Raw genomic sequence first — 26999 nt, 5'->3', positions numbered from 1 at the left:
CTGTGTGGGTGTTTATGTATGTGTGTGCAGACATATATATGTGTGGAAGCCAGAGGACAACTTTTGAGAGTTAGTTTTCTCTTTCCACCATGTGGATATCAGAGATTGTCAACAAGCACCTTTACCTACTGAGTCACCTCACCTGCTCAAGAGAACACTTTAAAAAATAATTGCACATGGGGCTGAAGAGATAATTCATTGCTTAGAGGTGCTTGCTACTCTTGCAGAGGACTGGAGTTCAATTCCAGTGGCCACACCAGGTTGCTCACAACCATCTCTAACTCCAGCTCCAGGCAATCTGTCACTTCTGAATTGCATGAGCACTTACCTACATGTACACACACACACACACACACACACACACACAGACACACACACAGACACACATTTTAAATTAAGCTGGCAGTGGTGACACATGCCTTTCATCCTAACACTAGGGAGACCGAAGCTGGCAGAGCTGGCTCACAACCCCTGTCAAAAATATTATATATATCATAATAAAACCTTTAAAATATGTATTTATTTGGAGAGGGTCACTAAGTTGATCAATTTTATCATGGGGTTCCAGGCCTGGCAACTCTCACTCTATCTCATGTTTATTTCTGTGTACTTAGACTTCTTTTATTGTTTTGTTGAGCTGTCAAAGAGAGGGGAAGAGCCATCATTACAATACATTATAATGAATGAACTACAAATGCACACTTCTAGAGGATGAAAATTCGGCCTTTTGTTGACTAGAGTGGGTGTTCTGCTTTGAATGTGCACTATCAAAGATTTCTTTTTAATAATAATTCCTGGTGTTGTGAAGACATGGAAAATAGAAGTCAAATGGAAAAAAGCCAGACATCATAATTCATGACTGTAGCTACAACATACCTGAGGTTGAAGCAGACATACTGCCATCGGCCTGAAGCTAACCTAGGCTAAAGAATGAGGCCTTGGGGCTGGACAGATGGCTCAGTGGTTAAGAGCACTGGCTGCTCTTCCAGAAGACTTGGGCTCAATTCCCAGCACCCACAAGGCAGCTCACAATTGTCTGTAACTCCACGACCTGACACCCTTACACAGACATACATGCAGGCAGAACACCAATGCACATAAAATAAAAATGAATAATTATTAAAAAAAAAAAAAAACAAAGAAGAAGAAGAAAAAGAATGAGGCCTTGTCTCAAAACCAACAAACAGCAACAAAAAAGATAAACCTTTTTCTTGGCCTGCTGAGGCAGGGTCTTGTCCTATAGCCCAGATTGACTCACTACAGAGCCCAAGGTAGCCTCCAACTCCCTTTGTGGCCAACACTGGCCTTCAGTTAGAGATTTTCCTGCTTCTACCTCCTAAGTGCCGTAAAGCTGGGTCTGGTCATGTGCATCTATAATCCAGCTAGCCTTGTCTATGAGGCAATGAACATGAGACCCCAGTCTCAAACAGGACAGAAGGTAAAGACAGACACTTGTCCTAACTGGAACAGTCCTCTAACCTCCACAGACTCTGTGGCACTGTGCCTATATTCACACACATATGAATACACACATATGGTATCAGCTGGTTAAAGTGACATACACCTGTAATCCCAGCACATAGGGCATGGAGGAAGGAAGGCAGATCACAGGGTTCCATGCCAACTTGGACTACACAGTGAGTTCCCGAGCAGCCAGGGCAACAGTGTAAGATACCATCTCAAAGAAAAACTAAACCGGTTGGTGAGACGGCATAACAGGTAAAAGTGCTTGCCACAAGAATGAAAACCTTAGTTTGATCCCTAGGACCCAGATGGCAAAAAAAGGGAACTGACTCTTGCAAGTTGCCCTCTAATTTCTACACTGTGGCACACATGTGCCCCTATATACATCACATATATAAACATGCACACAGTAAACAAAACTTAAATATTCATAGGGTTATTTTTCTTTTATTTATCTTTTGAGACATGGTGTCTTAGTCACTATTCTATTGCTATGAAAAGTCATCATGACCATGGCAACTCTTATAAAGAAAGCATCTAATTGGGGCTGGCTTACAGTCAGAGGCTAGTCCATTACCATCATGGTGGGGAGCATGGCAGCAGGCAGGCAGACATGGTGCTAGAGAAGGTGCTCAGAGCTCTCCATCCTAATCCATGGGCATGGGCTGTGGAGGGCAGAGGGGGGTGAACCACTGAGCCATCTCTCCAGCCCTGTGGGGCCCATTCTTATTCCAACCACTACACATGTGCTCATTATTTGGCCCTGGTTGGCCTGGAACACTTTGTAGACCAAACTAGCCTTGAACTCACAGAAATGCTGGGCGGTGGTGGCGCACGCCTTTAAACCCAGCCCTTTGGAGGCAGAGGCAGGTAGATTTCTGAGCTCAAGGCCAGCCTGGTCTACAGAGTGAGTTTCAGGACAGCCAGGGCTACACAGAGAAACCCTGTCTCAAAAAACAAACAAACAAAAACCCCACAGAGATTCACCTGCCACTATTTCCTTAGCGCTAGAATTAAAGCCATACGTATATAAAGTTGTTTTTATGTTCCTTAGGGCAGGCAGTATATGCCTGTGTGTTACAAGCATGTGCATTCTCTGACATAAATGCAAATTTTATTAGAGTTATTTGTGATACAATAAAATGGAAACCCATGTGGCTACTCTAACTATGGAGAGACACACGCCACAGTATCCTCTAACCCATTTCTGGATGGTACGCCTAGACTCAACACTCCCCTGGCCCAGTTTGCTCTGCCCAGCCTGTGCCTAGCACTGCATATAAACAAGAAACAAACTGAGTTGGGCATAGTGACCCACAACCATAAACCCAGCTCCTGGGAGGCTGAGGCAGGAGGATGTCAGATTTGAGACAGAAAGGAAACCCAAGGCAGACAGAATGAAGAAGAGGCAAGAGTCCTTGACTCCAACTCTAACTCAGGCTGCCCTGGAGGGAAGGACCCAGTCCCACGAGGGGAAAGAAGGGGAAAGGCAGAGTAGGTGCTGGAGAAAGAAAAGAAAAAAGGATGTCTAGAAAGGCGAGGTAGAAACAGTAGAGGGTGAGCAGGAATCAGCCAGTGGGCTTCTGAGCCTGAGACACACCCTAAGGAGTACTGAGCCAAGGTGAGAGGCACTTTACACACTTAGATTCAAGGCTTGCATATATAACCAGTTCTACAGAGACATAAAAGCCTAAGGAGTCTGTCAGTCTTTGGAGACACAGGAACTTCTTAGAATTCAGTTATTTTGTAGTGTTTTAAAAATACTGTTTCTAGGGGCTGGTGAGATGGCTCAGTGGGTAAGAGCACCTGACTGCTCTTCCAAAGTTCCAGAGTTCAAATCCCAGCAACCACATGGTGGCTCACAACCATCTGTAACGAGATCTGGCTCCCTCTTCTGGAGTGTCTGAAGACAGCTACAGTGTACTTACATATAATAAATAAATAAATCTTTAAAAAAAATACTGTTTCTATAAGTTTTTGTTTTTGTTGTTGTTGTTGTTTTTTGGGAAGTTGAACAGTCCTATACCCCTCTCAATGCATTTAAATGTTTGTTAATTTAATTTTAACAGAAATTGAAATACTTCCTAAACCAGGAATAGTGATGCACACTTATAATCCTAGCTATTGGAAGATGGAATAGGATAAGAAGTTCAAGGCTAGTCTTGGCCACATAGGAAATCAAGGAGTTCCAGATCAGCCTGGGCAACTCTGTTTCAGTGTGTGTGCGCGTGTCCTGTGCGTGTCCATGTGTGTATTATGGTACACGTGTGAAGGTAACTTGAGGGGTTGGTTCCAGCCTTCTACTGTGGATGTTGAGATTGAACTCAGCTCTTCAGCCAAGCACAGGAAGTGCTTTTGGCCACTGAATATCTCAACAGCTTCCTCATTTATGAGACATTCTTCAAAATGCAGACTCTGTGGAGGCTTTTCAGGGACACCTTGAGGAACTAGTCTGCAGTGCTCTGTACGACACTTGGGCTCCTACAAAGCATTGAGGGGTTTGCCCTCAAAACACTGCCCAAGAGCCAAGAGGCTGGTGTGTTCCTAAGCAAGAATCCCTGCCTACCCAGAAGCAATGGGCCCCTCCAGCTCAGCCCTGTCCCCTGTGGCTGTGTTCCCAGCTTGTAACCAGCAGTTAGTAGTAAGGCAGAGCTCCTTCCCAATGGCCTTGCAGCAGGTTAAGTCGGGGCTGCTGGCTCTGTGGGTGCTTGTGTATTTGCCATGAGCTTTCTGTCATAAGTAAGGTTTACTCAGGTTAATAAAATTTCCCACTTACTACCTGGCCTTGGTTCTCTTTGTGGCCTGATCTTGCTAGTGTCTGTGTATATATCTGTGTTCCGCTTAACACTCACTGTCCTTCTGTCACTTCACCTCCTTTCAGTTCCTCCCAAAACAAGCTCTTCCCCTCCTCTACTTCAAGGCTGTCACAGTTATAGCTCTTTTAAACCCTTGAACCTTCTTCAGCCATCTTAGCCCTACCTTCACCCTTTTTCCTAGTTAACCGCCTATTGGCCCATCGGTCTCAGCTTCTGTGCCTTCTCCTCCAGGAAGCCTTAACCCTTCACTTCAGCCACATAGAAAGCACATGTGCAGGCCAAAATGACTCTATGCTCCCCTTTATGTTTATAAAACCTGTGGACTGGGGTTGTAGCCCAATGGTAGAATGCAGTCCTAGCATGCAAGAAGTCCTGGGTCCTATCTTCACAACACTGTACCAGTAATTAGCTCAAGGTATGGGCAGTAGAAAAGGAGACAGGCATTCTCGCTTGTCAGGCATGACAGCAGGCATCCCTGGGGTTTAGTGTGTCTCAGATGCTCAGCAGAACACATTTAATAAATGGTAAATGAAGACATAAGGAAATTAGCCATTCTGCTCAGGAATTTTTTCCTCTGATAGGCTGTCAGAAGTCTGCTCTGCAGCCTTAAGCCCATCATGAGGACATCAAAGCCCTGGCTCCACTTCTGCTTCTTGTTCCTATCTTAGAGGAAGAAAATCCCAAGTCCAACAGAAATTACGGCGGCGGCAGTTATGAGTGAGAGGCTGTTCCCACGTACACTTCTGCCACTTGTCCAATCACTCAGCCAACTCATCTAGGCAAAATTCTATGGAATATGTTTAGCTACGTAACTACACTGACTATACCAGGGTGGCATAAACTTTAGACTCCCTTGAGATGAAATTGGTGATAGCTTTCAACCTTGTCGAGTTTTTTAAAAAAGAAAAAAGCTAACTGAATTCCCTAAAAAAAATTCCGTCCCAGGCAAGATCCTCATGAAGCAGTGGGAAGGAAAATGAGGGTGACTCAGCCTGAGTCAAAGCGCAGAGAAAGCGCTTCTGGTAAACAGTTGCTCTTTTCCAGACAGGATTAGGATTTACCCAAACCCCGCTGCTAAAAATACACAGATAACAGGTGGTATACATTATATAAGTGCTTCCAAAACAGAGCCTTGGCCACTGACTCTAAAAAGAGAACAGTTAATAAGAGTCAGCCAGGCCTGACTCTTGGAGAAGCCCCAGGAATGAGCAAATGTCTCCACTGAAGGGAGGATGAGGCCCCTCAGCGCCCCACTGCTCTGTCCTCCAGCTTTAACTCTTCACAGCCAGAGGCTCCTACACTTGCCTCTGCACTTGCTCCCTCCCACTGTGGAAGGAACCCAGGCTATCCCCGCCAGAGCTAGACATACCCCCAGCTGGGAGGCAGGGCCTCACCAGGAAGCCCACACAGCCTAGAACTCCCATTCAAGCAACCCTGCTGCCATGCCCTCTCCTTTTTGCCTGTTTTCATTTATTGTTACTGGGGGAGGCATGTGTCATAGGGTGCATTCTGGATGTCAATTTTGAGAACAACTCTGCAGCTGGTTCTTGCCTCCCATCTTAATGTGAGCTCTGAGGACTGAGATTCAGTTTCTCAGGCTTATGTGATGAGCACCTTTAACCACTTTAACCTTTAACCGGCCAATTCCTCCTGCCATAGCCTCCCAATGCTAGGATTGCAGGCATATAAAGGGTTCACCCCAAACAGGATGCTTCACCCCTAGCAACTCCTGTACCAAGATAAAGGACAGGGTAGACCCAATAAATCCCAAAAACTATAGGATCATCAGGGCATGCTGACAGATCAGGGCGCCACACGGTGCCTCCCAAACCTAGCCAAAGCCCAACACATGCTGCCTTCTTTTCCTTTCCAGTAAACCCATCACTCAGCCTGCACTCCTTACTCGAAGGATCAGTCTGGTGAAATCAGCAGTGGATATTTCAACGTCCACCTTGCCTCCCCAGGCTTCCCTCCTCCCAGATACCCATTTGCTCTCTTTATAACATCTGTTCCTCCTCCCCGCCCTCTGCTACCCTTTGCCATCTCTCTCTGCCTCTCTTGCTAGTCTCCCTTCTCTCACAGACAGCTCTGGGCATGTCCAGTCTCTTTCTCCCAGGTGTGTCTGGCTATTCTCTGTCTCTAAACTATGATCTGGTCATGTTAGCAGCTTCTTTATTGTGCCCCTTCATACACATATGGTGTGGGAACCCCGGATTTGACTCTCCTAAGGTATGGATCATTTGTTTCTGCTGGCTTCTGCCACCCACCATATCATAATTGACTCCAAATTCTAAAGTCGGCCTGCCTCTTCAGCCTCTTCTCTCGTATCTGCTCCAACCACTTGTTTCTCCTACTCAGAATCTTCTTGGTCTCTGGCTCCTGGAGCCACTCCGATATGCTGGGCACCGACCATATAGAAAGGCCATGTCTACTGTTGGGTCACTGGAGTCTGCTGTTTGATTCTCCACTATGGCTCAGAGCATCTCTCTGCTAAGGCACGGACCCCTGACCCCTCTACTGGAATCCTGATGGATTCCCACCTCCCCTTTGCTCTACAGTCTAAAGATTGCCTTCTTTCCTGCTTGCTCTCTATCCATGAGCTCTCTCATTCAGAATTAGAGTCGCCCACTCCTCACCTGCCTCCTCTAAAGTCTTTCCTCTTCAAACATAGGGATTCCATTAAAGCCTCACTGTGCTTCTGCAAAAGGCTTGGCCCCAGTACAGCTCAACACCAGAAAATGGCACCCGTGACTTCCAAATTCTAGACAACTGTAGCTACTGCTGTTGCACATGCAAACAACCCCACAATTCCTCTCTAAGCCTTCTCTGCTCGCTGCTCTTGTCTTCTCTCTGAGCAGTCTTTGCTCTGCTCACTCTAGTTGCTCTCTCTGATCCTAACTCCAGTTTTGCAAGGTTTCAAATGTCTCCTGGGGATGGATAATATTAAAGATTGTCACACGGTGTTCTACTTTATTTAAAAAACAAAAACAAAAACAAACAAACAAAAAAACCTAGCTCTAGGGCTGGCAAGATGGCTCAGCGGTTAAGAGCACCGACTGCTCTTCCGAAGGTCCTGAGTTCAAATCCCAGCAACCACATGGTGGCTCACAGCCATCTGTAATGAGATCTGATGCCCTCTTCTGGTGTGTCTGAAGACAGCTACAGTGTACTTACATATAATAAATAAATCTTTAAGAAAAAAAAAAAAAAACCCTAGCTCTAGAGTTGGGTTATGGTCCTCCCTCTCCAGACCCAAGCATGCTTCTTTAAAAAGTTTCCTCCAAAATCTCTGTCCTGGATCAGGCAGGTCACCTGATTCTGTGACAGAGAAGAATGAAACAGAACAACAACACCCCCCTTCCCCCCCCCCTCACAAAGACACTACGTGCTTTAAAACAACTAAGAAGTAAACTACTCCCTAAGGGACACTGCTGCTGCTTGTCCCAAAGCCCTCTTCCTGGGTATGTTTAACTCTCTGACACTTCCCCACATCTCTAAAACGTTTGCTAAAGTATAAACCTTCTGTACCTCTGGATTTTTAAGTTCACTGGGTAAAGTTAAAATCTGTACAATCTTTAACAAAAAGTTATCTTAAAACTTGTAAAAAGAAAAACAGGTTGGTAGCTTTTAAAAATTATACATAAGTAATCTTAATTTACCACAGCATGCTTGTATGTAACTTGGATTCAACTCTTATTTTAAAAAGTAGCTCTGCTTTAAAAAGTGGAGGCGCATGCCTTTAATCCCAGAACTTGGGAGGCAGAGGCAGGTGGATTTCTGAGTTCGAGGCCAGCCTGGTCTACAGAGAGAGTTCCAGGACAGCCAGGGCTACACAGAGAAACCCTGTCTCAAAAAGCCAGAGAGAGAGAGAGAGAGAGAGAGAGAGAGAGAGAGAGTCATTTGGTGGGCCGGCCACCCAGGTTCTATCTTGTGTTTGCTGGCTGGTCCCTCCATGTGAGGAGGCCCACTATACACTTCCCATAACCATGAGCTCTGCCAGGATTTCCCCATGTGACAGACTGCAACTCTCTGGGACTGTGATCCAAAAGGAACTGCTCTGCCCTTGTTCCTGCCAGGCGTTTTGTCACAGCAACAAGAGAAGTAAAAACCACAGCTGTGCTACATCCTGATCATGAAGATGCTCTTATTAAAGGAGACTAACAAAGGGGACACATGATCCCCTCTGTGTCACTTCTTAAACTGCATGTGAGTATACAGTTAAACAGACTTTTAAAAAAGTTTACCCCGGCTATGGAAAGAACAGATTTTTCTATATGTACAGTATGCATACATGCAAATCCTATAAGGGTAAGAAGCCAAGTATGGTGGCTCATTGCTGTAATCAGCTTTGAGAGACAGAGTCAGTAAAAATGATTCCAGTTCAAGTTCCTGGAAGTACAAACTCAGATGCAGAAGTCCACAGACTGAGACTGTCTCAGTAACAAAACAAAAAGGTGTAGGGATGTAGCTCACCACTTGGTATAGTGTTTGCCTAGCCTGCATGAGGCCATGGGTTCAACTTCCAGCAGTCCATAACAAGTACTATAGACCTGTAACCTAGCACTCATGGACACAGGCAAGAGGTTCGAAAGACCTGAAACGCCAATACATGGGAAGGGAAAAAGAAGAATGAGTTCCAAAGCAGTGTGGGCTATGCAGAAAGACCCTGTGTCAGAGCAAATCAACCAACCTCCTGGAAAGGAAGACTGAACTACAGGTAATCACCTTCCGGGAAGACACCACGAGAAGAGGACCAGAGACGATCAACAAGTATCCACAAAGTACACGGAAGTCACGGGAGACACAAGTCTGTGGTGGGAAACGAAGACATCTACATGCCAGTGTGGCTAAACAGTGGCCATGGGACACTGCGCTTCTTGTTTGTTGGGGTTTAATCTCCTTGAAGTTCATAAATTACAAGATGGTATGAATGACAAATGCTAAAAAGCCAAACTTATACTATCAAAAACAACCAAATATTTTAAAAGTTAAGCCTAAATAGCAAGTTAAAAAAAAAAAAAAGAAATAATAAAAAAAGAGAAAATTTTCAGACTTCCTGAGAATTTGGGTCTCGTACACTGGCCTTCTGGCCTGGGTTTCTGTGACCCAGGGATGTGACCGCTGACTGTCCTGTCCAAACAAACACTGCAGACGTTTATTAGAACACGAGGAGTAGTCCATTTCTCTTCCCACAGAATGAAGTGCTTATCTGGGACAGAGAAGTCTGTGCGAGCTTGGAAGAATGTTCTGCATGATCAGAATTCTTTGTAGCGCTGAGGAGAAGGCAATTGGTTTAAAACTCAATTTTCATTTAAGAGAAAAATAAAAGACTGACTTTCCTACAGAAACCCTGGCTTTGGGGAGAGTAACACAGTAGTATGTGGCTTATGGAGTTATCTTTAATTAGGGGTTGACTAATGACCGTGAGAAATGTGGACAAATAAGGATACTATTTATATTTCAAAGATAGTGAATCAGATGCTGCTACAAAAATTTCCCAACACTGCTCCTTAGCCAAGTACGATGTAGGAAAATTATTTTTATTCCTTTATCAACTTGGTTGAGAAGAATTCCAACTCCAGTGCTTATATGGACAAGCTGAAAAGTGAAAGTGTTTTCATCCTTTAGAAATAAACATTGTGGCCAGGCGTGGTGGCGCACGCCTTTAATCCCAGCACTCAGGAGGCAGAGGCAGGAGGATTTCTAAATTCAAGGCCAGACTGGTCTACAGAGTGAGTTCCAGGACAGCCAGGGCTACACAGAGAAACCCTGTCTTGAAAAACCAAAAAAAAAGAAAAAGAAAAAGAAAGAAAGAAACATCGGAGCAGAGCTTTGTGGCACACAGCTCTCATCTCAGCACTTGCCAGCAGAGCCAGGTAAATGGAACTCTGAGTTGGAGGCCAACCAGGGCTACACAGGAAGAAAGACTCTATACTAAATAAATAGACAAATAAACTCCTTGTACTAAGCTCAAGTCTAAGTGGATCAAGGAACTCCACATAAAACCAGAGACACTGAAACTTACTGAGGAAAAAGTGGGGAAAAGCCTCAAAGATATGGGCACAGGGGGAAAATTCCTGAATAGAACAGCAATGGTTTGTGCTGTAAGGTCAAGAATCGACAAATGGGACCTCATAAAATTGCAAAGCTTCTGTAAGGCAAAAGACAGTTGTCAATAAGACAAAGAGGCCACCAACAGATTGAGAAAGGATCTTTACCAATCCTAAATCAGATAGGGGACTAATATCCAATATATATAAAGAACTCAAGAAGATGGACTCCAGAAAATCAAATAACCCTATTAAAAAATGGAGTACAGAGCTAAACAAAGAATTTTCAACTGAGGAATACCGAATGGCAGAGAAGCACCTGAAAAAACATCCAGCATCCTTAATGATCAGGGAAATGCAAATTAAAACAACACTGAGATTCCACCTCACACCAGTCAGAATGGCTAAGATCAAAAATTCAGGTGACAGCAAATGCTGACAAGGATGTGGAGAAAGAGGAACACTTCTCCATTGTTGATGGGATTGCAAGCTGGAAATCAGTCTGGCGGTTCCTCAGAAAATTGGACATCGTACTACCGGAAGATCCAGCAATTCCTCTCCTGGGCATATATACCCAGATGTTCCAACTTGTAATAAGGACACATGTTCCACTATGTTCATAGCAGCCTTATTTATAATAGCCAGAAGCTGGAAAGAACCCAGATGTCCCTAAACAAAGGAATGGATACAGAAAATGTGGTACTCAGCAATTAAAAACAATGAATTTATGAAATTCTTAGGCAAATGGATGCATCAGGAGGATATCATCCTGAGTGAGGTAACCCAATCACAAAAGAACACACATGGTATGCACTCACTGATAATCGGATATTAGCCCAAAAACTTAGAATATTCAAGATACAATTTGTAAAACACATGAAACTCAAGAAGAAGGAAGACCAAAGTGTGGATATTTTGCTCCTCCTTTTTTTTTGCAGGGGGGGGGGCTGGTTTTTCGAGACAGGGTTTCTCTGTGTAGCCCTGGCTGTCCTGGAACTCACTCTGTAGACCAGGCTGGCCTTGAACTCAGAAATCTGCCTGCCTCTGCCTCCCAAGTGCTGGGACTAAAGGCGTGAGCCACCACTGCCCGGCACTTCCCTCCTTCTTAGAATGGGGAACAAAACACCCATGGAAGGAGCTGAGATGGAAGGAAGGACCATCCAGAGACTGCCCCACCCGGGGATTCATCCCATATGCAACCACCAAACCCAGACACTATTGCATATTGCAACAATGTGCATATTGTTGACAGGACCCTGATATAGCTCTCTCTTGTGAGGTTATGCCAGCGACTGGCAAATACAGAAGTGGATGCTCACAGTCATCTATTGGATGGAACACAGAGCCCCAATGAAGGAGCTAGAGAAAGTAAGGAAGGAGCTGAAGGGGTCGACAGCCCTATAGGAGGAACAACAATATGAACTAACCAGTACCCCCCCTAGAGTTGAGTCTCTAGTTGCATATGCAGCAGAGGATGGCCTAGTGGGTCATCAATTGGAGGAGAGGCCCTTGGTCTTGCAAAGATCACATGCCCCAGTACAGGAGAATGCCAGGGCCAGAAACCAGGAGTGGGTGGGTTAGGAAGCAGGGAGGGGGAGGGTATAGGGGGCTTTGGGGATAGCATATGAAATGTAAATGAAGAAAATATCTAATAAAAATAATTTAGATAAATAAATACATAATAAGAAAACACGAGAGAGAGAGAGGGGTTGGGGAGGAAAGAAGGAAGGAAAAACAAACATTTGACCAGGCACGATAGTGCATGCCCATAATTGCAGTACCCAGGCAACTAAGGCAGGAAGACTACCACAAATTGAGACCAGCCTGGTCTACATAGCAAATTGAGACCAATCAAAAATCTATAGAGTGACTCTACCTCACAGATAAACAACAAAACATACCTTTTTTTTTTTTTGCGAATGAAAAAGAGAACTTATTATGTTATAGAGTTTATTTGCTGGACTGACAAATGGAGCTCTGAGAAAGCTCATGAGGTCTCCAAATTGAAAACCATACACCCCAGCCCTGATGTCCCAAGGGTCTGATCCCCTCGAGATCAGAACACCCTGGGAAATTGTCCTTAATGTTAACTCAGAATGCATTTACATTTATTACTTGTGATGTTCTGATGGCTTAGATGGCTTAGATACTCTTAGCCCCATTCTCATGTGAAGAAACTCTAGCTTGGAAAGGTGGCACCTAAGGTCATTTTTAGTCTAATTAGTGCCTCGACTACCACACCTGCCTTTCTGTCTGCTGCCGGGCAGTGCTGACCACCGGCACCAGCAGCAGTGGCACCTGAGTCTCACTCGCCACGAGGTGGGCTTTGTTCTCTGCACTTGTGTATGCCAACTCAGGTAGTGTGTATGATAGTCTTTCACTAAAGGCAAGCTGGCCTATCTGTGGGCCACCAGCCTCCTCTCTGTCTACTCTGCTCATCTTAGATGCTCTGCATCTCCACCCAGAAAATCAAAATGGCCACCCTAGAACCCCAATGTTTTCTCCACTTTCATCTCCAATCATAACTCATTCTAAAATATTACTAATTATTAAAGCTGGATGGTGGGTAATGAGGACTGCTTTTTACTATCTGCTCTTATTTTATTTAGTTTAGAAATTACCTTATAAACATTTATGGTTTTCCCTTAACATAAAATCTGACCCACTGAAGAAGCCCGATGACTAGCCTCCACTAAGAGTGAATTCAAAGACAGTGTTTCGCCGGGGGATGGTGGCACACGCCTTTAATCCCAGCACTTGGGAGGCAGAGGCAGGCGGATTACTGAATTTGAGGACAGCCTGGTCTACAAAGTGAGTTCCAGGACAGCCAGGGCTATACAGAGAAACCCTGTCTCAAAAAAACAAAAACCAAAAAAAACAAAACAAAACAAAAACCAAAGACAGTGTTTCTAAAGAGGGCCCTGCAGTAAAAGAAAGGGGTGTTGACTCACTCACTAGTTCTGAGAACAAAGACCTGATCCCCAATTATGTGTAAGGCTAGGTAAAGGTCCATGGAGGAATTCTTATTCTCACCAAGCTAAGAACTGAACACACACACACACACACACACACTTGCACACACAGCAAAAGTAACTATGGAAGGAACTAGTCTTCATGAGAAATGCTATAAAAAGAGTTCAAAGTGCTACAGGAGTAAAGAAGGAAATTCCATTATACAGAACTCTCCAGGGCAGTCCAAACTTTTGACAAGTATTATTTCAATTCAGTAAGTGGCTCACAGAAGGATGAGTGCCAAACACAAAACCAGATCTGGAAAGCCACATCCTCTCTTTTATGCCATTGTGGTGGCTTGCAGAGAGGGGTTGGAGGTGTGTAAATTCTTCTGCAGTCTCCAGACAAAACAGAGATTAGAGAAGATGTGTGTATGTGTGTGTGTGCACATATAGGTGCTCACACATTCACAACCTAGCAGTTGTGAGTGCGTGTGTTTAAGACAGGGTTTTTCACTGAATTGGAACATGCCGATTCAGCTACACCTGTAGCCAGCAAGCCCCAGAGATTCTCCTGTGTCCATGTCCTTAGAGCTGAGATCACCGGCATACGTGGTCAGCTTTTACATGGGTGCTGGGGATTGCACTCAGGTCCTCAGTCTTACCAGGCAAGCACTTTACTCACTGAGCCATCTCTCAGCTGACATTTTTCTTTAAGATCTTTAAGGGGCTAGAGATGCTAAGTTAAGAGTGCCTGCTATGGGCTGGTGAGATGGCTCAGTGGGTAAGAGCAACCGACTGCTCTTCCGAAGGTCCGGAGTTCAAATCCCAGCAACCACATGGTGGCTCACAACCATCCGTAATGTGATCTGACTCCCTCTTCTGGAGTGTCTGAGGACAGCTACAGTGTACTTACATATAATAAATAAATATTTAAAAAAAAAAAAAAAAGAGTGCCTGCTATTCTTTGACTTTCTAGCTTTCTAGTACCAGACAGTGCTATTCAGGCTGCTGGAGAAGAAAGGATTTCACCCAGCACCAGACCCTGGATGCTACAATATCAACCTAGTACAATAGTGGCATGATTGTCAAGGAGGTGACCAGCCACTTTCTGACTGAATCTGAGGCCTGCTCCACAGGAGGAAGTTGATGTCTGATATTATAAACCTGGTCAAAAGCCATGGTAGAGAGATTGTAGGTTCTACAGGGGAACCTACTTTTGTTATTTTTGCTAAATTTTTCATGTTGCCAAACTGCCTTCTAAATGTTTCCATCTGTCCATCTGTGCTGCTCTTAGCTTAGTCAGGGAAGCTTCTTTCTGTCGTAGGCAGTGGCTAATGGAGAGAGTCCTAACTGTCTGAATGCTGAGAATAAGCGACCAGGAGCACTGAGCACTAAAGGGGACATCTGTATCATACTCCCTATGCCCAAGGCTCAAGAACACTGCAGAAGAGAGGGGGAAAGAGTGTAAGAGCTACTACTGGAGGGGAGAAGTGTCATGTGAGTGCTGTCTTCTGGACAGAACATGGCTGTCATGAACTCACTCCAGCTGTGGATACACACACAACCCTGCATACGATCCCGGCAACAAGCTCAGTCAACAACATCCCCACCAATCTGCACCAGGCAGCACCACTCGTCTCAGACTCTGACCCCCCCTACACATACACACTCACACCACAGAAAGGACAGGAAGGTAGGAGGAGGTGTGCTGGGGACATTAGGAGACTGGGGAAGGGATAGTTAAGGACAGGATATACACTTGACTGTACCTACTCTGTAGAACACAGAATCATGGATGCTGCCATCTTTGAACAGTTTCTCCCAGAGTGAATCATTGTGAACAGAAAAGCTGGGCAGCTTGGGGAAAAGCTGTAACCATCAAATGAAGCAAGACAAGATCACTGTAATGCCAAGGTACCTTTTTCTAAAAGGTATTTGCAATCTCTCCAAAAAAGTACTTGAAGAATAGGGGCTCAGGGTGTGGCTCAATTGGTAGAGTGCTTGCCTAGCATGCAGGAAGCCCTGAGTGTGAGTCGCAGCACTACAGAAACCTGTGCGTGGTGGAGCATCCCTCTAGGTTCAGAAGTTCAAGGACATTTCCCCCTACTTAGTGGGAATTCACTACCGGCCAGGGCTAGAGATTGTCTCAAAAGCAGCATTGGGCTAGGGCTGAGGGATTTATTACTCAGCATTCTATCATTGCCTAGCCCTGGGCTCCTTCAATCTCCAGTTGAGAAGGAAAGGTGAACGGGAGGGAGGAAGGGAGAAGAAAAATATAGAAAGGCATAGGAGGAAAGCTGAAATTTTAAACCCTAGGACTTAGAGGTCACAGCTTCCAAGAGTCTCCAGAATCCTCTCACCTAAGGTTTTCCCCTCTGAAAACTGGGAGGATCTTCCCCACCTCACAGAGCTGCTGCCTAGGGGACATGAGATTATGGGCTTGCATCTTTCAGAAATTTGAAGTGTTGAGCTATTTACAAATGTCAGTTTAACACCTGGCTCCCTCCAAGATGCTCTGAAGCAGATCTCAAGGATATAGGTCTAGAGGAGGGGATGGGCTAAGGTCATCCAGACCCTGTGAATTCTTTTTTCTTTATTCATTCATTTTAAGATTTATGTTTTAGATTTTTAAAAATGTTTCTGTTTTGCTTTTGGGAGACAGGGTCTCACTATGTAGTTCTAGCTGTCCTGGAATTCATTGTGTAAACCAGGCTATCCTCAAACTCACAGAGATCCCCCTTACCTCTGCCCTGAAAGTGCTAGGATTAAAGGCGTGTGCCACTACACCCTGCTAAGATTTATGTATATTTTTAATTATGGTTTTGTGTGTGTAAGAATGACTGCAGCCCCTCTGGAGTTTCAAGCTGTTAGGAGTCTCCTGATGCAGGCACCGGGAATCAGGGAGAGATTCTCTGGAAGAGCACCATCCATTCTTAACCCCAGCCCTTTTTCCAGCCCAGATCCTGAGAAGTTTTGTTTCCTTGAAATGCCCAGCACTTGGTAAGCAGAACCAGGAAGATAAGGAGAGTTCAAGGTCATTCCTGGGTACAAAGAGAGTCCTAGGCCAGTTTGAGCCACATAATACTCTGTTCCAAAAATTGGGTGACAGGGTGTGGGGTAGGGAGATAATATGGTAGCATGGCCTGGTGTATAAACCTTTAAGCCCAGTACTCCAGAAGCAGAGGCAGGTGGCTCTCTGAGTTCAAGACCAGCCTGGTCTATATAGTGAATTCAGGCCAGCCAAGGCTGCATAGTTAGACTGTCTTGAGGATGAGGAGGATGAGGATGATGATGATGAGGCACTGAGTACAGGGCACTTTCCCCCAGGAACCTACAACACAGACATAAAGTGCTTCTCTTCCTCACACACTCATGTTTCACAGCAGCATTAGTCATCAGAGCCAAAACAACGAAGCAACCCAAGACTCCCCCATGGAGAGATGGATAAGCCAAGCGCTAGAAGCACACAATGAAGCATTATTCAACCTTAAAAAAAAGGAACCAGGCTTCGTGGCTGTATTAGTCAGGGTTCTCTAGAGTTACAGAATTTATGATAGTCTCTATAAAGTAAGGGAATTTGTTGATGGCTTACAGTCTATGGTCCAACTCCCCAACAATGGTCAGCAGCAGCTGTGAATGGAAGTCCAAGGATCTAGCAGTTACTCAGTCCCACAAGGCAAGCAGGCAAAGAAGAGAGAATCTTCCTTCTTCCAATGTCCTTCTGTAGGTCTCCAGTAGAAGGTATGGCCCAGATTAAAGGTGTGTGCCACCAAGCCTGGAACTGGGACTTGCTTTGTCCCATATGACCTTAAACTCAGAAATCTCCCTATCTTAATCTTCTGGAATTCATAGCCACTATGCCTCAAGATCTCCATGCCAAGATCCAGGTCAGAAACTTGTATCTCCCAGCCTCCAGATCAGGATCACTGGTGAGCCTTCCAATTCTGAATTGTAGTTTATTCCAGATATAGTCAACTTGACAAACAGGACTAGCCACTACAGTGGCATATACCTGTAAGCTCAGAATACAAGAGGCTGAGACAGGAGGACTGCCTTGAGTTTGTGACTAGCTGGGGCTACATAGTAAGACTGAAGAGGAAAATTTGGTACGTTATATACAACAAGGCTGAACTTTGAGGGCTCTATGTTAAGTGAAATAACTGATCACTGAAAACAAAGTGAATGTGTGAATGTGTGACTTCATTATTGAGATATCTGAAAGGAAGGAAGGAAGGAAGGAAGGAAGGAAGGAAGAGAGAAGGGAGGGAGGGAGGGAAAAAATCAAGCAAGCTGTCAGAACTGAGGGGGAGGGGAAATGGAGATTGTTTAGTAAGTATAAATTTGAGTTATGGGGGAAGGCTGGAATGATGGCTTAGCAGTTAGAAGCACTTGCTTGTTACAGCTTTAATCCCAGCACTCAGGAGGCAGAGATAGGCAGATCTCGAGTTCAAAGCCAGCCTGGTCTACAGAACAAGTTACAGGACATACAGGGCTACACAGAGAATTGCTGTCTTGAAGAAAAAAAAGTATATAAGTGTTTTGCCTAAATATATGTCTGTGGACCATGGGTACACCTGGTACTTACAAAGGTCAGAAGAGAATGTCAGATCCCCTGGGACTGGAGTCACAGATGGTTGTGAGCCACCACGTGAGTACTGGAAACTGAAACTGGGTCCTCTGGGGAAGCAACAATTGCTTTTCTTCCTCTTTTGTGGGGGTGGGGGGGTGTGGATTTTAAGACTGGGGTTTCTCTCTGTGGCCCTGGGTATGCTGGAATTTGTTCTGTAGATCAGGCTGACTTCTAACTTGGAGATCTGCCTGCTTTTGCCTTCCATGTACCACCAGTATTTTTAAATTATTTCTCAAATTATCTCAGCACATAATATAAAAAGTATAAACTGACAGCATCCAGGTTGTGACCAAGAGTAAAAGCTGAGTGGGGAGCTGCCCAAGCAGGAGGACCTGAGCTTGGAACCTCCAGCATCCACAGGAAAGTAGACCACAGGGCTGAGGGATGCTCAGGTTACAGCAGCCGCTACTCTACTCAGGACCCAGGTTTCAGTCTCAGCAGCCACATGGTGCCCACAAGTCCAGCTACATATACAGGTATATATACACATACACACACACATACATACCTACATACATACATATACACGTACATGAAATAAGCATGGCTGTGCGTGCCTGTAGCCCCAGCACTATGGAGGATGGAGGAAAGGGGATCCCTGGGGCTTGCTGCTGCCAACCTAACTCTAGGTTCAGTGAAAGACAGAGAGTGATGGAGTAGAACGTCACACCTGCACACACAGGTGCACGCACCACACACACAATGAGTCTGGACTCCTCAGCAAACTAAAACACAGAACCCAAATATACCCTGATCTGGGGTAAGCATTTTACCATAGTTTCATCCATAAACCGATGATCATAACAGAACCTGTCTCATAAAGGTTTTATAATGATTATATCATTGAGGGATTATAGAGTGCTTGCCTAGAACCCACAAGGCACTCAGTTCAACCCCTAGAAACCTGCCCCATACGACAAGGTTATATTGAGATTAGTGCATGACAAGCACTTCATAGACTAGTTTGAAATATCCTGCTACCTGCCAATAACGAGAGCATCGTTTGCGCTCCACACGAACACCTTTTGTCTGTGGTTGGTGCCTGCCACTGGTGCACTTCTGTTGGCAATAACCAACCTCTCTGCCTGAGCCTCTCCACTCCTGCCTTCCTGAGACGGCTGTGCTATCGCATTTCCCTTCCACTCCCAGGTCTTCTCAGCCTTTCCTCCCACCAGCTCTGTGCCAACTGCAGTTAAGTTGTCTCCCATGCTTTAAAGAAAACCCTTCCCTTACTCTCAGTCGGGCTCCAGCCTCCCCCTCCCTCCACAGCCACCCTGCAGGGAGCTGCCTCCGCTCTGTCTTCTCACATCCCACTCTTACCTCTTCCCACTGATCCATTACACTGAAGCTTTGGAAGCTGGGACATTAGAGATTCCACCCCCGCCATTTCGCCACATCTGCTCAGTCAGGGCTCTAGTGACCTTGGAACTGATTTATTCAGATGGAACCTTCTGACTTTAATTGCAGCTGCTGGCCACCTGACCACACATTCTTGGTTTCCTCTTACTTCCAGAGCCATTTCTTCTTGGTGTCACCTAAATGAATGGTTCTTCCAAGACTGCAAAGCAGCAGCCTGGGCCTTTAAAAATCTCTCATTATCTTCCAGTATTATTGGGGTTTGGGGGAAGAGAGCGGGTTGTTTCGTTGACACAGGGCCTGGCTATGGAGTCCAGGCTGGCCCCGTACTCCTGACCCTCCTGCTTCAGCCTCTGAGTTCTGGATTGCAGGTGTGAAGCACCACAGCTGCTCAGCACTGACATTCCTCTTGGAGCTGAAGTGAACTGCTTTCACCTCCATAAACACACTAATACTGCCCAGTGTGGTAGCACACCTTTAATTCTAGTACTCTGGAGGCAGAGGCAGAGGAGCCACTGTACGTTTTAGGCCAGCTTGACCTACAAAACAAGGTCTCAAAATAAACAAATTCACAAATAAACTTGTGTGTGCATGTGCATGCTGAGATGAGGTCTCATTCAGCCCAGCCTAGCCTTGAACTTGTTCTGGAGCCAGGGCTTAAACTCTTGGTCCTCCTGCCTCCACCTCCAACTGCTGGAAAGACAGGCAGGTGCCACGCTGGGCTCAGTGACATTGCTTTTGTTTTGTTTTGTTTTGTTTTGAGACAGGGTTTCTCTGTATAGCCCTGGATGTCCTGGAACTCACTTTGTAGACCAGGCTGGTCTCGAACTCAGAAATCCACCTGCCTCTGCCTCTGCCTCCCGAGTGCTGGGATGAAAGGCGTGTGCCACCATGCCCGGCTTGACATTGCTTTTCAATATTGTAAAATACTGTCTTTTTCCATTCTCACCATCTCTCCAGATAGAGCTAATTCTCACTACTCCCTCCCCCAACCTCCAGACTAGATTGTATTCACCTGATCAGAAACACCCAGCAACACCTCCCATTACACTGCCACTGCCAGCCTAATTTCCCAACTAGGCCCTGATCTCCACGATAAGAACCAGCTTTCTCATCCAGCTCTGCCCAGTGCCTGGCACCTCACACTTCCTATGGGTTAGATGTAGTTTGTGTGCACGTCCCAAGGGTTCACATGCTGACATTTCTGCTTCAGATGGTGAGTGAAGACAGGGGAAACCACACTGACATAGTGTCCAGAGGAAGAAGGCAGCATCAGATAAGGTCAGAGGTTGTAACTGGATCCTGGAACTGCCTGAGAGAAGGTCATGGGTAAACAGCTCTGAGGCAGTACCCCTGCCTGCTGTGGACAAGGGTCTCTTCGACCCCCACATCACAAAAAGAGGAACCCTTGAACTCCCCATCTTGTGATATGCTCAACAAGCTGAGCCCTCTCAGGACTCTGCCATAAAAAGAACATGGTCAGAAGTGGGCTCCAAGAATCTCCAGAACTGTAAGCTAAAGAAACCTCTTCTCTCTCTCTCTTTTTAAAGATTTATTGTTATATGTAAGTACACTGTAGCTGTCTTCAGACACACCAGAAGAGGGCATCGTATCTCATTACAGATGATTGCTGGGATTTGAACTCAGAACCTTCAGAAGATCAGTCGGTGCTCTTAACCACTGAGCCATCTCGCCTGCCCCGAAACCTCTAATCTTGCTAAAGCGAGTATGTAGTTTTAATAATGAAAAAAAGGTCTAAGATAATTGTCAATATCTGTTTTTTTTTTTGTTTTGAATCGCCATAAAGAACTGGCTGCAAAGCAAAAAATAATAGCAAGGAGACCAAAGAGGGTGAGAGGTCTACTTCTGATCAAGGGCGCGCATAGAATCGCGGAAGCGCATGCGCACACGCTCACCCGCTTCTAATTAGACGCCTCTGCAAGCTCACAAACTCAGGAGCAGAGACATGAGAGTCAGGAGTTCAAGGCAAAGCCTCAGCTACACAGCAGCATTAATCAAGACCAGACTGTAGGCCACAAAATCCTGTATTAAAACAAACAAATCCCTTGAGGGTTCACAAAAAATAAAAAGCAAACATCCTAAAACTTTACCCATAACGCCACCTCCGACCCTAAAAAAAGTCTGTCAAGAAGAGCCGAGGCTTATCCTTCAAACATCAAGTAGACACTCTTGCTACCTTTTGGACTCCCTTCCAGCCTGAAATTCTTGGGAGAGTCTCTAGAAGTTTGGCTGTCTCCTCAAGGCACCGTTTTCCTAACACTAGGCACACACACCAGACTAGTCTTCTGGCCAAGACAAAAGGCAAGCTACATACCTCCTTTTGGAAGTAACCTTCTAGTGTAATCCTCTCTCTCTGATCACCTCTGAAGGTCTACAACAGCCTCCACTGCATTCAGCTTCCTGTACGTGTAAAACCATAGCTCAAATTACACCAAAAACCAGTCCATAGGTCAGTTTCCTACGGGCAGGAGTGGAGTTCCCTAAGGACAAGACGTCTCATTCACTTTTTTTTTTTTTTAAACCGCTGGCGATCAGCCCAGGCCCTGGTTCTCAATAAATACTCAATGATGCTCCTCGTAGTAGTAACAAGAAAAGCGCCCATGTAGTGAGGATTTTAAATATAAAAACACGTTTTGATCATCTTATAAGACAGGTATTATTATCCCCATTGTGCAGGTGAGAAAACTGACTCAGAAATAAGTCCGATCTCGCCGACCTCCCACCACCACCACCAACGAAGAGCGACACACGCAGACGTTCTCTTCAGTTCCTAGCTACTCCGCGACCAACCCTCATAAAATAGGAGCTTTTTAAAAATTACTATTTAAAAGGAAAACTTTCGAGTGAGGCTCCAGAGATACATAGGAATAAAAGCGGAAAGCGCACCCACCCGAACTCGGCCGGGGTCAGAGGGCGTCGCAGGCGCCAGCTCGCGGGCCCAAGGGACAAAGGTCCGGCCCTCTGTCCTTGCCTGGCGTCCCCGCGACCCGTTCCTCGCCGGTCGCCCGGCGGACCGCTCCTCTCCGGGTCACGTTCACCCGCTCTACCGCCGCTTACCTGCCGCCTTGTCGCCTCGTAGAGCCCCGGCCGCCGGCGCGAGCGCCTCCCCGGGGCCGCCTGGCGCCCGCAGCCCGCCGCCGAGCCGTTGCCTAGGCGACGCGACTGCCGAACTCCCGCGTCGCTTGCTCTACGGCGGCCGGGAAGGGACGCGACTGGGAGCAATGGGCGGAGGAAGGAAAGCGGTCCTGAGGCTGGGGTCTTAGCTCTCCAGAGAGGTGGCCAGTGAAAGATGAGCATGGAGGCCATCGAGGCTCTAGGTGAGGGCTTGTCCCTCGGATGTTTATGCCACCAGATGTAGCTTTTTTTTTTTTAATTACTTTTTTGATGGTGGTACACATGCTCTATTACTGAGCTACAAGCCCAGCCCTCTGACTGAAAATAAAGACTAGAAAAATTGATGTGGAGTGACAAATTCCTCTGTCATAATCTCTGAAACGAAGGGGTGTGGCAAAAAAGTAAAAGTTTTTTGTTTTTGTTTTTTTTTGGGGGGGGGGGCACGAAAATTTAAACACCAGAATTAATTTCAGCATGGGAAATAATTAATTCATATTCAGCAATTAGGTTTCCTGGGGGAAATCCTGCAAATATAAGGGACCCTAAGTTCAAAGGGTGCTCCTAGCTGGTGTGGAGCTCGTATCCACTTGGGGGAAAAACTATGAATTAGACTAAATCTGAATTCAGATTAAATCAGTTGATTGCTACCACTAACAGAATCACAGCCTTGGATGGCAGCCTTAGAGCCAAATCAAAAGATTGCCTTGCCAAGGAGTGGCTAAAGGAAGGGTTTACAAAGATGGACATCAGCAGTGGGCATCACAGTTATCTCATGCTTGGTGGAACCCACAGCTGGGGGAAGAACTGGCTTTCCTCCTCTCAGTTGTTTCTCATCCCACTGTACAGAGGGAAAGGGTCCGCCTCATCCCAGTCCCAGAGCCATAAGCAGGTTTACAGAAGCCAGAGCAAAGGGGTTGACTACCTCACAGAAGCAATGTCCTGTTTCCTCTTCTTGTCTCACATAGGGAAGGCCTGTAGGCCCCTAGGATTCTCCTGCATTTTAGGTCAGAATGGCTTCTTAAGCTATTTAAGGAGTTCTTGGTACACCTTAAGTTCCTTAGTTATTATAGGAGAGTCACATATAAATTGTCACACAAGCTAGACCACTCAGGGGAAATGGAAAGTGTCATTAATGACTGAGAGAGTGGTTTCTTCCAGGACAGCCAGGGCTACACAGAGAAACCCGGTCTCGAAACAAACAAACAAACAAACAAACATATCACTAACTTGGGGCTATGTGGTTAAGAGGACCTATCACACTCCCAGAAAACCCTGTTTCAATTCCCAGCAACTGCATGATACCTAACAGCTGTCTGTAGCTCCAGTTTCAGGGGATTTTTATGTCCTCTGGCCTCTGTGGGCACCAGGCACATACATGGTGCACAGACATGCATGTAGACGAAACATTCATACACATAAAATAAAATTCCCCTACACATTTGTCGCAGATGTGCAGCTTGGTCATCATGTGGGTCCCCAAACAACTGGAGCATGGGCTGTCTCTGACTCTGCTGCCTGCCATTGGATCTCCTTCCCCTAGCTGGATTGCCTGGTGGGGCTTCCCACACGCGGCGGGAGAGGATATACTTAGCACCTGCTGTGACTTGGTGTTCCAGGGCTGGTTGGTATACAAAGAGGGCTTTCCCTTCTCTGAAGAGAAGGGAAGAGAAGATAATGGGGAGAGGAAGAGGAGGGTGAGACTGGGAAGAGAGGAGGGAGAGGGCTATTACCAGGATGTAAAGTGAATAAATAAATTAATGAAAAAGAAATGAAATGAAATAAAAAGAATTTTTTAAATATCTTTTTAAAAAAAAACAGAGATCAGACTCTGATCTGAGCATGCTCACTTGGACACTGAAACTGTGATCGAAAGCTTGGGATAAGATTTTTTTCTGAGGGGATAGCTCAGTTGGTAAAGTGCAAACATGAGGACCTGAGTTCAGATCTCCAGCATTCATATAAAAAGCTGAGTGTGATGTCATCTGCTTATAATCCCAGTGCAGGGAAGAGAGAGACCAGGGGCTCTCAGTGCAGGCCAGCCAGCCTAGCTTAAATGCTGAGAGCCCCAGATCCCATTAGCAGACCCTGTCTCAAAAGACAAGATGGTTGGTTCCTGAGAAATGGCAACCAAGGTTTGAAAGGACGACATAGACCCCATTTGTCTCCATGTAAGGACCAGGCATGACTTCAAAAATGACTGTAAGGCACCAGCTCCGGGAACAGACCATAAATCCCAGAAACTAAGCCCTAAGACACCAGCTCCAGGAACAGACCATAAAATCCAGAACAAGATCATAAAACCCCCTCCCAAAGAACAGCCTAGGGACAGCCACTAAGATGGGGAAATATCTTATCTCAGAATGGGCCACCTGCACTGGGCAGCCCTAGTTCATCCTGTGATTAAACATGCATGACATGGGAATGCAGACCACTGACCTCTTGTGATCCCCTAGCACCCACCAATGAAATGTTAGATGACTTAATCCTTCTAGACAGTTCTCTCAGTCCCCTATGAGAAGGCCTGCCTGCCTTTGTCTGAGGTCGCCATTTTGGAGAATGGTTGACTCTTAAAAACGCGTTCTCACGCCCGGCCAGGAAGAACACAACAACCAGAATCTTCTGCGGCAAAACTTTATTGCTTACATCTTCAGGAGCCGGAGCGCAAGCCCCAAGCCCCAAGAACGAAAGCCCCTCATCATCCCCAAAACGAAAGCGAAACCCCTGTCCTTATTTCGGAGAGTTATCTTTTTTTGCCTCAGACGCATCACTCCCTGATTGGCTGCAGCCCATGGCCGAGTTGACATCACGGGAAAGGCAGAGTACATGGGGCGGAGACCTACCCTGGCACATGCGCAGATTATTTGTTTACCACTTAGAACACAGGATGTCAGCGCCATCTTGTGACAGCGAATGTGGGGTGGCTCCCAACAATTCCCCCTTTCCTTTTAATAAGAGCAATAGGCCACCCATATTAATGAGAGTGGAGATAGAGGTCAAATCCCCAGTGTGCAGGTAAAGGAGCCATGTACAGGATTAGCTCTTAGGCTCACAGGCTTTTACCCAGAGCAACCCTGACCTGCTCCCGTGTCGTTTTGCCTGGAGAGAAGGACACTTGGACACTCAACCTTCTTGAAAGATGACATGTCTCCCTAGAATAGGCTCATATGCCGCAGAGCCCTTCTACTGCAGTGCTTAGCCGTGCAACTCTCTCGGGCTGCTGAAGCACACTCACTCTATTCCGTGCAATGAGACTAGCCTCGTGGTGGTGCAAGAGCTGAGTGGCCAGCGACCTATTGCCTAAGCATATAAAATCAGGGGAAGCACCATGTTCTAGTACTGCAAGTGCCTGGGCAATAACCACCTTGTCTCTCCTAGTTTGGGCCTTAAGCTTACAGTCCAACCAAAGAAGCAACACTAATCCACAGCAAAGTGTATCTCCAAATAATATCAATCCCACCCATTCTTTAAAGAAGGAAAATGCTGAGGAGATCCAATTGGGTAATCCTTTGGTCAGGGACAGGTCCAAGCGCGTGGAGTTGACCTGAAGTCTCAATTCCCGAAGGATCTGTTCAAATTCAGCCGTCCAATTCTGTAACATATACTGAAAAAGACTTTTTGACAAATTAGCTGCCCTAGTAAATTTCTCATACTGAATGGAAGTAACACACAATCCCGGAAACTTTTGTTCACATCCCAGCTGAGCTATTTGCCATAATACATCTAGTTGTTTCTGGACAAGATCTATGAGTTGATTAACCAGCATGAGGCCACCCTGTATCTTGACATTAGCTGAGGCCTGTTTATCTATGACTGTAGTCACTGAGGCTGACAAAGTGTTAATGGTGTCAGTCGTCTGGACCTGTCCAGACAGAGCCAAGGCTGTCTGAATCAAGGCCAAACCCAGTTCCTAGTTAGTGGTAAAAAAGCAGGGGAATACTTGAGCATTATACATCACCGTCATTGGGAGTGGAAATGTCGACATTATCCCCCAACGCTGCTCTCTCTTTATTATTGACGCCCTGGACATCACCAAGACGAGGGACATCAGTATTCCCTTGGTCAGTCTGGATTTTTCGGGTGAGTCTTTCTGGTATCCAAAATGGGTTGTCTTCATTCTGTGGGAAAACACAGACAGCTCCCCTGGATCTTATCAAGATAGGATCCGGGCCATACCATTTATTATCAAGGACATTTTTCCATTTAACCATCTCATTGGGCCTATCTGGCTCTGAACAATGACGTTCAGCCGCAGTATGGCCATGAGCATCAATATTTAAAAAATTGAGTGTAAAGAGTGCCATAGACACAGACACTCTTGGTACTCGGGGTAGAGTCTCGATTCCCCCTTTCTGTTTTAATAGATAGGATTTGAGGGTGCGATGCGCACGCTCAACAATACCCTGTCCTTGAGGGTTGTATGGAAGTCCAGTCAGGTGGGTTACGTCCATCTGACGGCAGAACTGCTGGAATTTTTGAGATGTGTAAGCTGGTCCATTATCAGTCTTAAGGAGTTTAGGTTTCCCCCAAGCACTCCATGCCTCAAGGCAATGTTGAATCACATGTGAGGCTTTTTCTCCGGTTAAAGGAGAAGCAA

At 45.8% G+C, this 26999-nt stretch overlaps 1 protein-coding gene across 9 annotated transcripts in view; it reads right to left on the bottom strand.

The window, feature by feature from the left end:
• Pkig (protein kinase inhibitor, gamma) overlaps positions 1–22630 on the bottom strand; it is a 67948-nt gene extending 45318 nt beyond the window's left edge. For 3 of the 9 annotated variants that reach the window (NM_001039391.2, NM_001277096.1, NM_001164055.1), the window contains exon 1: positions 22349–22455. The gene's annotated coding sequence lies outside the window, so the exon portion shown is untranslated. Of the gene's footprint in view, positions 1–21605; positions 21692–22181 lie in introns of all 9 variants that reach the window. The other 6 variants (XM_006498926.4, XM_030248482.1, NM_001039390.2 and 3 more) reach the window with 6 other exon arrangements.
• Positions 22631–26999: the final 4369 nt, after the last annotated feature.

Source organism: Mus musculus, chromosome 2 (assembly GCF_000001635.26).
Source record: "Mus musculus strain C57BL/6J chromosome 2, GRCm38.p6 C57BL/6J".
Classification (NCBI taxonomy): domain Eukaryota; kingdom Metazoa; phylum Chordata; class Mammalia; order Rodentia; family Muridae; genus Mus; species Mus musculus.
Note: the sequence above shows the minus strand (reverse complement) of the source record. Positions and strands in the feature narration are given on the sequence as shown.